The sequence below is a fragment of the Pongo abelii genome, chromosome 20 (genome assembly GCF_028885655.2).
Source record: "Pongo abelii isolate AG06213 chromosome 20, NHGRI_mPonAbe1-v2.0_pri, whole genome shotgun sequence".
NCBI lineage: Eukaryota > Metazoa > Chordata > Mammalia > Primates > Hominidae > Pongo > Pongo abelii.
This window is the reverse complement of record NC_072005.2, coordinates 48,109,686-48,119,081: the sequence shown is the minus strand read 5'-3', so window position 1 is coordinate 48,119,081 and position 9,396 is coordinate 48,109,686. Positions and strand designations below refer to the sequence as shown.

The window sequence follows — 9,396 nt, the reverse complement described above, 5'->3', positions numbered from 1 at the left end:
GGGTAGGGTGGCAGGGATTTCCAAGGCTGCCTTTCTTGCAGGGAGGGGCGCCCCAGCCCCCACACCTTGGAGCCTGTCCTGGAATTTCGACCCGTCTTAAGGTACAGGAGGGGAGTGGCAAAGTCTAGTCGTGAGTCCTATCCAGGAGCCAAGGCCTGGTCGAGCCAGCTGCTGTGTGATCCCAGGTTCTGCCTTGACCCTCTCTGGGAGGAAGCTGAGTTCCACTGGACACCTCCTCCAGATCTATTTAGCACCCAGCCATCCTGTGGGATTTTAAACCCATGTTTGATGTGAAATGGTCTGAGAGGGGGCAGGTGATTTACCTGAGGGGTGGGAGCATTGAGATGGAGAGTACCTTAGTGGCAGCAGTTAGGTGGGGAATGAGGCGGGGAATGAGGTGGGGAATTCCACTCCCTTGCCCTGACCCTTCCATTTTCATGACCTAAGGCTGAGGCTCTCCTCTAGGTGGGGTTACCTGTGTTTGGGCTCCCAATTACTGGGCTAAATTCTAGGACCTGCCATTCCCTTGAGCCCCTAGCCCCTGGCTTGTCTCCTGGCCTCATTTGAATACGGGTCCCACCTCAAGGCTGGACACATTTCAGGCTCTGCCCCTGCTTCCGTTCCATGTCATTGGCCCTGCCCCATTCTCTGGGTCACCTCCCTGCTAACCCTGTTCAGCCCCAGACGCGCCTCTGGCCAGCACGTGCCTGCCAGAAGTCAGGAGGGCCAACCTTGAGGCTGAAGGGATCTGCGCTGGCGCAGTGCACTTGGCGGGAACCGTGAGGCAGAGGCTCGCGCCTCCAGAGCCTCCCTGAGCGCATGCGCCATGGAGCTCCCCTGAGCTAGTCAAGAGTGCGGGCGAGGCGCAGGGGGTGAGGGACAGACCCTTGGGGCCCAGAGGTGGGTCAGATCCGAGCCCAGAGGACAACCCTGGGAGCATCGGGGGTAGAGAAACAGGATCGTGTGGGGACAGGGCGTGGGGCCACAGGAGATCGGAGCCCATGGGAGATTTGGGAGGCCGGGTGGCCCCACGGAGGAGCGGAACCTTGGGTTGGCCCATGCGGGCTGAGGAGGAGTTCCGCAGAGTGATGGGGTATTCTGGGCAGGGGACAGCCTTTGCTGGAATTTTTCGGCCCTTGCGAAGGCCTCGGGACGTGCCTGAATGGGATGTAGTCAGATGGACAGAGTCAAAGGTAAGTGGGAACGTGCCGCCACCACCCATTCGAGGGTCAGCAGCATTGTCCCCACGTTTTTCCGCGTGGGGAGCAGGCACAGGTGGGGACACAGGCCCGGAACCTGACAGTTACACACAAGGAGGTCATGTGAGACAGGCCCAGCAAATGGCCCACAGGTCCTTGAGGGGACTGTGGCCTGGGTGCTGGCTCTGGAGGGCGCCTGCGATGATGCCGACACAGCAAGTCGGAGCCCAGGGGACGCTGGAGGCACCGGGAAGGTCCCTGTGCTTTCTGCTACGAATCACCACTGCCAGCGCCCAGATACGTTTAGTTGTGAAATAACATTCTGAAAAGCGTGGGACAGAAACGAACAGTTCATATTACCTGAGGTCAGGAGTTCGAGACCAGCCTGGCCAACATGGTGAAACCCCGTCTCTACTAAAAATATAAAAATTAGCCGAGTGTGGTGGCACATGCCTGTAATCCCAACTGCCAGGGAGGCTGAAGCAGAAGGATCTCTTGAACCTGGGAGGCGGAGGTTGCAGTGAGCCGAGATCATGCCACTGAAGTCCAGCCTGGGCAACAGAGTGAGACCCTGTCTCAGAAAAAAGACAGGAAGGGGAGGGAGGGAGGAAGAAAGGCAGAAAGGGAGAAAGGGAGGAAGGGAGGGAGGGAGGGAAGGTGGTGGAAGGAAGGAAAAAAGGAATGAAGGAAGGAAGAAAGGGAGGGAAAGAGGAAGGAAGGGAGGGAGGGAAGAAAGGGAGGGAGGGGGCCAGGCGCGGTGGCTTACGCCTGTAATACCAGCACTTTGGGAGGCTGAGGCAGGTGGATCATGAAGTCAGGAGATCAAGACCATCCTAGGTAATACTGGGAAACCGCTTCTCTACTAAAAATACCAAAAATTAACCTGGCGTGGTGGTGGGCGCCTGTAGTGTTAGGTACTGGGGAGGCTGAGGCAGGAGAATGGCGTGAACCCGGGAGGCAGAGCTTGCAGTGAGCCAAGATTGCGCCACTGCACTCCAGCCTGAGCGACAGAATGAGACTCCATCTCAAAAAAAAAAAAAAAAAAAAAAAAAAGGAAAGGGAAGGAGGGAGGGAAGGAAGGGAAGGAAATGAAGGAGGGAACCTCCCTCCTTTCCTGTGTTACCCATGCCAAGAAATACATTAACAGCAGGGATGCTGGGGGACATCAGGGAGCCACCTGCCCACCTTTCTGTCACGCTCTCCTCTCTCCCTTCCTCCATCCTCCCTCCCTTCTTTCCCTCCCTCCCTCCCTTCGTCCCTCCCTCCCTCCCTTCCTCCCTCCCTCCCTCCCTCGTATCCTTCCTTTCCTTTCCTCCCTTTCTTCCCTCCTTCCCTTCCTTCCTCCTTCCCTCCCTCCCTCCCTTTCTTCCTTCCTTCCTTTTTTCCTTCTTTCCACTTTCCCTCCCTCCCTCCCTCCCTTCCTTTCTCCCTTTCTGCCTTTCTTCCTCCCTCCCCTTCCTGTCTTTTTTTTTTTTTTTTTTTTTTGAGACAGAATCTCACTCTGTTGCCCAGGCTGGATTTCAGTGGCGTGATTTCGGCTCACTGCAACCTCCGCCTCCCAGGTTCAAGAGATCCTTCTGCTTCAGACTCCCTGGTAGTTGGGATTACAGGCGTGTGCCACAATGCCTGGCTAATTTTTATATTTTTAGTAGAGACGGGGTTTCACCATGTTGGCCAGGCTGGTCTCGAACTCAGGACCTCAGGTGATCCACCAGCCTCGGCCTCCCAAAGTGCTGGGATTACAGGCATGAGCCACGGCACCCGACCTCTTCCTTTCTTTCTTCCTCCCTTTCTTCCTTCCTTCTTTTCTTCCTTCCTTCCTCTCTCCCTCACTTTCTTCCTTCATTTCTTTCTTCCTCTTTCTCTTTTTCTTTTGCTTCTTTCAACAGGGTCTGCTCTGTCACCCAGAATGGAGTGCAGTGGCACGATCACAACTCATTGTAACCTCAAACTCCTGGGCTCAAGCAGTCCACCTCAGCCTCTTGAGTAGCTGGGACTACAGGCATGTACCACCACACCTGGCTTATTATTATTATTTTTTTTGTAGAGACAGGGGTCTCACTATGTTGCCCAGGCTGGTCTTGAACTCCTGGGCTCAAGCGATCCGCCTCAGCCTCCTAAAGTGCTGGGATTACAGGCATGAGCCACCACTTTGCTTTTCTTCAATTTTCTAGTTTTTCATCACTCAGTGATAGAGTTAATTTTATCTCTTCTTGAACATAATATAAATGGAATCATACCATATGTTTGCTGTTGTGTCTGGTTTCCTTTACCCAGCGTTGTGTTTGTGAGATTCTTCTATGTTCTGCTTATCTGTAGTTGACTCATTTTTATTGGTGTATCATGGTACTCCATTGTATGAATATACACAATGAGTTCATGCACTGAACTGTTGATGGACATTTGGGTTGTTTCCAGTTGGAGGCTATTATGAATAATGCTGCTATGAACATTCTTGTGCATGGTTTTTGGTGAACAAATGCTTATGTGTTCATAGGGATATACCTGGAAATAGAATTGCTGGACATAGGTATGGGTATGCATGGGTTTGGCTGTCTATACTGTTTCTTGTAACTGCTACAACAAATTACTATAAACATCCTGGCTTAACACAATATAAATGTATTTTCTCACAGTTCAGGAAGCCAGAAATCTAAAACCAGTTCCACTAGACTGAAATCAAGGTGCCAGCAGGACTGCACTCCCTCCTGAGGCTTAGGGGAGAATGTGTTCCTTGCCTATCCCAGCTTCTGGTAGCCACCACCATCCCTTGGCTTGTGGCAGCATCACTCCAGTCTCTGCTTCTGTGGTGCCCTCTCCTCTTCTGTCTGTGTCAAATCTTCCTCTGCCTCCCTCTTAGAAGGGTATATATGATTGCTTTAAGGGCCCACCCAAATAATCCAGGATAATCTCTTCATTTCACAATCTTTAATTACATCTGCAAAGTCCTTTTTGCCATTTAAGGTAACATTCACAGGTTCCAGAGCTTCAGTCTGGACATCTTTTGCAGGAAATTTTTCTTTTTTCTTTTTTTTTTTTTTTGAGACGGAGTCTCGCTCTGTCGCCCAGGTTGGAGTGCAGTGGCGCAATCTTGGCTCACTGCAAGCTCCGCCTCTCGCCATTCTCCTGCCTTAGCCTCCCGAGTAGCTGGGACTACAGTTGCCCACCACCACACCCGGCTATTTTTTTTGTATTTTTAGTAGAGATGGGATTTCACCGTGTTAGCCAGGATAGTCTTGATCTCCTGACCTCGTGATCCGCCCGCCTCGGCCTCCCAAAGTGCTGGGATTATGGGATTACAGGCGTGAGCCACCGCGCCTGGCTTTGGCAGGAAATTTTTCTGCACACTACACTCTCCAACTATTTTTCTGAAGTGTCAGTACCAGTTTACTCTCCCACCAGCGTTGAATGAGAGCTCTCTTTGCTTCACATTGTCACCAATACTATGTGTTGTCAGATGCTTTAATTTTGCTGATCTGATGGATGTGTAGCAGTTTATCATTGTGGTTTACTTTTCTTCTTCCTAATAATTAAATTCTGCTCTTTCTTGAATGAGGAGTACGAGGTCTTTGAGTGTATAGAGTGGGTGAGGGTATTCCAGGTAGATGGAATAGCATGTATAAAGGTCTCAGGAAATATTTGTTTAAATTGAATAAGAGGTTTAAAAGAAGTGTTAGGTTACTTAAAATAAAGAGAATTATTATTACCAAGGGTAAATACGATGCAGAGGTAGAATTTTCTGTTTCCCTCAAACACCTCAAATTCAACAAGCATTTACCAGCTTAAACACCTGTCTTAGGTACTACAAGATGAGTTAGATCCAACCCCACCCTTGATAAACTCTGGCTTAGTAGGGAACATGATCACTGGGGACATCTCAAAGGGATGTAAGAGGGACTGAGGACCCAGATTTCCTTGAGGCTTATGTCCTCAGGTTCCACCACCCTGTATCCCACTTCCCTATTGACATCCGTTGACTCCCTGGTCGCTTCACCTCGTTCTTGAAGACTAGCACCTGCTCATAGACTTCCTCTCCACCCCAACCCATGCTCTCCTGCTGGGATATTTAACTGTCCCTGATAATCCATCCTCGTAATGATCTAGCCTCACAGTCTCTTTCCACTTCATCTCTGGTGACCTTCATCCCACTGTAGTCATCCACTCCCATGACCACACCTTGGATTTAGTCATTCATTACCAGGAAGTGTAACATACATAGTGAACATTTACAGAGCACTTATACCACATGCCAGGCACTTTGTCAAATGCTTTACATGTGTTTACCCCTGACACAAACCTGGAAGGCTGGTGTTAGTATCCTCATTTTACAGATGAGGATATACACTCAGGAAGGTGAAGTCACTTGCCTGGGTGACACATTTAGTAAAATGGCAGAGTCGGGATTCTAACACATGACTTTCTGAGTTCCAAATAAAAAATCCCTGATTTTAACCACAACCCAGTTCAAAATCCAGCATCCTGCTCTCTGATCCCAGCACCTGCCTTTCAGGTCTGACAGTCCCTCACTGCCATCACACCTGTGGCGTCAACTCAAAGAGAGCTCTACTCCCTTGATCCCTGTGTTTTCTGCCAGTCTGCCAGACCCCTCCTGGCTTCTCTCCCTTCCTTGCCCAGCCAGAGTCTCATATTGGACCATCTGAGCGCTTTCACTGCCTCTCTAATAGTCAAGGTCCCAGCAGGAAACAGAAGGCTCCACAGCTGGGATTTTGAAGATAATTTAATGAAGGGACTCTTTGCAGAGGTGTGGGCAGGGTTGAGGTAACCAACAAGGGAGGTGAAGGCAGCAGGAAGCTGTGACCACCCTTAGGTCTGAAGGAGTGAGGAAAGGAATGGTATTACTGGAGTGCCGTGAGAGTCGTGGAACATGGCTGAGAGGAGCTGGAGTTGTGGAGGGGTACAGCCACTGCCAGAACCAAGGTGCTGACACAGAGCTGGGAGTTGGAGAAGTATCCAGAATGCTTTCTTTTTCTGTTCTCTGATGCCCTGGTGGTGCTTCTCTTAGGGAGGAACCTAATTAGAAGTCAGAGAGCAAGGGGGGTCCAATGATGCTACCCATATGGGTAGTGAAGGATGGAGGGTGGACCTGGAGGGCAAATGGAAAATGACCAGCACGTGCTCTCAATTCCCTTACAATCCTACAACCCTAGCCTTTTTTTTTTTTTGAAACTGAGTCTCGCTGTGTCACCCAGGTTGGAGTGTGGAGTACAGTGGTGCGATCTCAGCTCACCGCAACCTCCACCTCTTGGGTTCACGTGATTCTTGTGCCTCAGCCTCCCAAGTAGGTGGGATCACAGGTGTCCACTGATTCCCCATTTTTTCGGGTTACACACTTAACCAGACCTATGCTAAAATCCACTTCACCGTTATATCTATAGGTGTTAATTTAACCTTTTTCCCACAGAACTTCCTTGGCCTACTAGGTATGCCTTGACGTTACTCCGACTGTCCTGATGCATATTCCGCATGAAATATTATCTCATCCGTAGGCTCATTTATCTCACTAACAGCGTTCATACTAATAATCTTTATAATTTTTGTATTTTTAATAGAGACGGGGTTTCACCATCTTGGCCAGGCTGGTCTCGAATTCCTGACCTCAAGTGATCAGCCTGCCTTGGCCTCACAAAGTGCTGGGATTACAGGTGTGAGCCATCGTGCCCAGCCCCTTATACCCCCAGCCTTTTGCCTCATCTGCCAGCATATCCCTAACTGTGGTCCAGGTGGTAGAACTTGGCTCAGGGAAAAATGGTGGCAGAGTAGCACACATAGGTGTCACTCAAACTTCTTAGCCAGCCCCCTCTCTCACTTACCCTTCTCCCTTGAGCATCCCTACAACCCTACCCTTTCAGTCTCAACAAATAAAATTGAGGCAAATGGACCATGATTTCCTTCAGCTTGTTATCAAACATATATATATATATATATATACAGGTTTTTATACATATATATACACATATATATAAAGATTTTTTTAAAAAATGAAACAACCTTTCATGTAGCCACACCCATATTTATTTCACTTCTCCAGGCTCTGTTCTGGTCCCCCTCTCCACCTGTGTATTGCTCATCCCAGCATGACTTCCAGACTCTTACTCCATCTTTCTTCCCTTCCCTGTTTCCACACCTTCCCTCTTCTCTGTCCTCCTTCTTAACCTATAGATACATCCACATTTCTACCACCTTAGAAACTAACTAAAAGAAAAAAACTCACCAGGTGCAGTGGCTCATGCCCATAATCCCAGCACTTTGGGAGGCCGAGGCGGGAGGATTGCTTGAACCAAGAGTTAGAGACCAGAATGGGCAACATAGTGAGACCCTGTCTCTGCTAAAAATAAAAAAAAAATTAGCCAAGTGTGGTGGTGTGCACCTGTTGTGGTCCCAGCTACTCAGGAGGCTGAGGGAGGAGGATTGCTAGAGCCTGAGATTGAGGCTACAGTGAGCTATGATCCCACCACTGCACTCCAGCCAGGTGACAGAGTGAGACCCTATCTCAAAAACGGAGAAAAAAACAAACTCCCCCCGCCCCACTCAAAAAAACCTCTACCTTCCTCCAGGCTATGCTCCCCTCGTGCTTGTCCTTCATTGTCCTCCTCATCTCATCCCAAATTCTTGAAAGGACAAGTATGAGTTAGGGTTCTTTGGCTGCAACAACAGAGACCGACTCTTGCTAACTTAAGCAAGAAAGATATTTATTAGAAGGAGATTAAGATGGCACTCACAACAGAGGGAGAGACTGAAGAAGCATCCTTCAGAAAAGACTAGAACCAGGGCAGTAGCAGGGATTGAAGTAACAGGAAGGAATGGCAGCTTCCTCAGGGCCCTGGGTACAGCATAAATCAGCTGCAATCAGATTTGGGCCTCCTGTCACATAAGCTCATGATTCAAATTCCAGGGAGAGCTTCTGACTGGTGCAGCTTGAGTCATGTGGCCTCCCATGACTCCTCTTGGCCTGTGGACAGCTGAGTGCCCTGACAGTCTCATGGAAGCATATCCAGTAGGACGTGGGTAATGGTTACTCAGTGAAAAGTCAGGAAGCCATTACAGAGGATGGCGAAATGGATGCTGGTTGGGCAGAAACATTGGTATCCATTCCTGCTTACCAGCCCCGGCCTTCACCTCGCATTTGAGTCACAACTCACTGAAACCACTCACATTGAGCTTGTTAAGGACTTTCTCTTGCCAAATCCAAGTACATTTTTCATCTTTATCTAAAGCTTTAACTCCATTGACCAGTACCTCTCTTTTAGAAATCTTTCCTTCCTTGGCTTCTGCATATTAAATCAACCCAAAACTCCCTCCATTCCTTCCTTCCTTCCCTCCTTCCTTCCTTCCTTCCTTCCTCTCTCTTCTCTTCCTCCCTTCCTTCCTCTCTCCCTCTTTCTTTCTATCTTTCTTTCTTTTTCTTTCTTTCTTTGTCTCTCTCCCTTTCTTTTTTTCTTCCTCTCTCTCTTTTTCTTTCTTTCTTTCTCTTTCTTTCCCTCTCCCTTTCCCTCCCTCCCTTCCTTCCTTCCTCCCTCCCTCTCTTCCTTCCTTCTTCCCTCCCTCCCTCTCTCTGTCTTTCTTTCTTTTTTTTTTTTTTTTTTGAGACAAACTCTCTCTCTTGTCCCCTAGGCTGGAGTGCAATGGCGCGATCTCAGCTCACTGCAACCTCTGCCTCCCGGGTTCAAGCAATTCTCCTGCCTCAGCCTCCTGAGTAGCTGGGATTACAGGCACCTGCCACCACGCCCGGCTAATTTTTGTATTTTTAGTAGAGATGGGATTTCACCATGTTGGCCAGATTGGTCTCAAACTCCTGACCTCAGGTGATCCACCCGCCTCAGCCTCCCAAGGTGTTGGGATTACAGGCGTGAGCCACCGCACCCGGCCTTTTTTTTTTTTTTTTTTTTTTTTTTTTTTTGAGACAGGGTCTCACTCTGTCACCCAGGTTGGAGTGCAGTGGCACCATTTCAGCTCACTGCAACCTCTGCCTCCCAGACTTAGGTGATCCTCCCACCTCAGCCTCCTGAGTAGCTGGGACCACAGGCACGCACCACCACGCCTGGCTAATTTTTTGTAATTTTGGTAGAGACGGGGTTTCACCATGTTTCCCAGGCTGAGCTCAAGCGATCTGCCTGCCTTGGTCTCCGAAAGTGCCGGGATTATAGGCATGAGCCACTGTGCCAGGCCGTAGTCTTTT

At 49.3% G+C, this 9,396-nt stretch overlaps 1 protein-coding gene across 1 annotated transcript in view; it reads right to left on the bottom strand.

The window, feature by feature from the left end:
• Window positions 1–9,396, bottom strand: part of LOC103888610 (CEA cell adhesion molecule 6) — a 913,736-nt gene that overhangs the window by 465,871 nt on the left and 438,469 nt on the right. The gene's annotated exons all lie outside the window — the stretch shown is intronic.